This window comes from Cajanus cajan, chromosome 11 (assembly GCF_000230855.2).
Source record: "Cajanus cajan strain Asha chromosome 11, NIPB_CcT2T_4, whole genome shotgun sequence".
In the NCBI taxonomy this organism is placed as follows: domain Eukaryota; kingdom Viridiplantae; phylum Streptophyta; class Magnoliopsida; order Fabales; family Fabaceae; genus Cajanus; species Cajanus cajan.
Window position 1 is genome coordinate 13885792 of NC_138527.1, and position 2500 is coordinate 13888291.

Sequence of the window (2500 nt, forward strand, 5' to 3'; positions counted from 1 at the left end):
CCCTTAGGTGGGTCGAGCAGGAAAGAAAGTAGGCTAGGTTTTGTGCAATTTTGGACAAGGATGATGAGCAAATGAAAAATAGGCTAGACAAGTGATAGGGTAAGGCTTAATTGGTGCAAACTCGGTCAAGGTTGATAAACAAAAGGAAAACCCACCAAAAATTAGCTCAAAAGAGCATAAACCGTCCCTCGAGTGGGTTGGGAGAGATAGAAAATATGCTAGGTTTGGTGCAATTTTGGGCAAGGATTATGAATAGAGGGAAAATGGGCTGGACAAGTGAAAAGGTAGGTCATATTTGGTGTAAATTCGATCAGTGATGGTAAACAAAGGGAAAACCCACAAAAAATTAGCTCGTAAGAGCATAAACCGTCCCTCGGGTGGGTTAGGCAAGGTAGAAACTGGGCTAGATTTGGTGCAAATTTGGGCAATAATGATGATCAAAGGGAAAATGGGCTGGACGAGTTATAGGGTACGGCATATTTGGTGCAAACTCGATGAAGGATGGAAAAAGAAGAGAAAACCCACCAAAAATTAGCTCAAAAGAGCATAAACCGTCCCTCGGGTGGGTCAAGATGGCTTAAATCTGGCTAAACGAAGGCTGGAAAGGCCAAAATATGGGTTAGAATGATGATAGAACGAATCTGGAGTTTTTCGAAAATTTTCAAAAAAATCGGCCGAAGTCGGCCGAATTTTCGGTTTGATTCATGAAAAATTTTGATTCGAAATTTGCCACGGGAGAACACAACGCAGGCTTAGAAATGCCCACGGAGTGTGAGGGGAAGGCCCCGTGGCTCGCCCAGACCAACCAAGGTGCGCTGGGTTTCTGCTGAGACACACCCTCCCCCTATAATAGGCTAATATGCAAAAGTGAATTTTGTACAAGTAGATACCTTTTTTCTGAGCAGACATAAGTTCCTTTTTGGGAGCTACAGATCGAATTTTGATCTGATTTTTTGCAGCATTGTTTAGAAAAATCATATCTTCGTGCTCACCAAATTAGAGAATTTTTTGCCAACGGAATATTTTTTAATAATTTTTTTAAGAAACGAAAATACGTAAATCCAGAAAAATAGAAAAACGTATCTAGGCATCGAATTTTGATCTGATTTTTTGCATGCACCCACATACTAATATAACTGACCTGTCCACCAAAAATCTCAGCCATCCTTCAAGGGATTGAATTTTAATGATTTTTTTACCAAAACATGGTAAAATCGGAAAATTCGTAAAAATGGAGGATGAAGGTCTCTCACCCCCAAAACTTCCCAGCATACTTAGGCATGTTAGAAGAGATGTTTGATCCAAGAAGTGCTCAAAAAAAAATTGAATGGTTCATAGTTGGTGCATAGTGGTCGGTCACGGTGGGTCGTGGTGCAAATCTGGTGGGTCGTGACTCAATTTCTGACCAGCCTTGGCTCAATTTCTGGTGGGTCGTGACTCAATTTCTGACCGAGCCAGCCAAATTTTCTGACCGAGGGTGACTCAATTTCTGACCGAGAGTGACTAAAATCATGACCGAGGCTGGCTCAATTTCTGACCGAGAGTGGCTCAATTTCTGACCGAGAGTGACTCAATTTCTGACCGAGAGTGACTCAAAAAATGACCGAGAGTGACTCAAATCATGACCGAGGCTGGCTCAATTTCTGACCGAGAGTGGCTCAATTTCTGACCGAGAGTGACTCAATTTCTGACCGAGAGTGACTCAAAAAATGACCGAGGCTGACTCAAATCATGACCGAGGCTGGCTCAATTTCTGACCGAGAGTGACTCAATTTCTGACCGAGAGTGACTCAAAAAATGACCGAGGCTGGCTCAATTTCTGACCGAGAGTGACTCAAAAAATGACCGAGGCTGGCTCAATTTCTGACCGAGAGTGACTCAAATCATGACCGAGGCTGGCTCAATTTCTGACCGAGAGTGACTCAATTTCTGACCGAGAGTGACTCAAATCATGACCGAGGCTGGCTCAATTTCTGACCGAGAGTCACTCAATTTCTGACCGAGAGTGACTCAATTTCTGACCGAGAGTGGCTCAATTTCTGACCGAGAGTGGCTCTAATCATGACCGAGGCTGGCTCAATTTCTGACCGAGAGTGACTCAAAAAATGACCGAGGCTGGCTCAATTTCTGACCGAGAGTGACTCAATTTCTGACCGAGAGTGACTCAATTTCTGACCGAGAGTGGCTCAATTTCTGACCGAGAGTGACTCAAAAAATGACCGAGGCTGGCTCAATTTCTGACCGAGAGTGACTCAATTTCTGACCGAGAGTGACTCAATTTCTGACCGAGAGTGGCTCAATTTCTGACCGAGAGTGACTCAAATCATGACCGAGGCTGGCTCAATTTCTGACCGAGAGTGACTCAAAAAATGACCGAGGCTGGCTCAATTTCTGACCGAGACTGACTCAAATCATGACCGAGGCTGGCTCAATTTCTGACCGAGAGTGACTCAAATCATGACCGAGGCTGGCTCAATTTCTAACCGAGAGTGACTCAATT